Genomic DNA, 433 nt, shown 5'->3' with positions numbered 1-433 from the left:
GTCCCGGTCCTGATCCTGATCCCAGTCCCAGTTCTGCTCCTGGTCCCGGTCCTGCCTCTGCTCCCGCTGCTGATCCCGGTCCTGATCCTGCTCCCGCTGCTGATCCCGGTCCCGGTCCCGTCCTAAGTCGGGCTCGCGGCGGCCTCGGGTGGGTCCTGCCCGGCAACCGGTGACGCGCCTGTGTCGCCGCCGCTGATTGGCTGTGCCGGGGTCCCCCCGCCCTTGGGCGGGGCTCAGGGGCTCGGGCCGGGCTGGGGGGTCCGGGGGGGTCTCAGAGCGCGGCCGGACCCCCCAGACCAGCGATGTTGGTGCTGCTCCTCCTGGTGCTCGGGACCCCCCGCGCAGGTGGGATTTTGGGGGTGGGGACTTTTGGGGGCAAAGGGGGGAGGGTTTTGGGGGAGCTCAGTCCTGTGGGACCGCGGATTTTGGGGGG

This window comes from Neopelma chrysocephalum, unplaced genomic scaffold, assembly GCF_003984885.1.
Source record: "Neopelma chrysocephalum unplaced genomic scaffold, ASM398488v2 Primary Assembly neopelma1_95393, whole genome shotgun sequence".
Taxonomy (NCBI): Eukaryota; Metazoa; Chordata; class Aves; order Passeriformes; family Pipridae; genus Neopelma; species Neopelma chrysocephalum.
The sequence above is the reverse complement of the archived record's forward strand: the minus strand, read 5'-3'. Positions refer to the sequence as shown.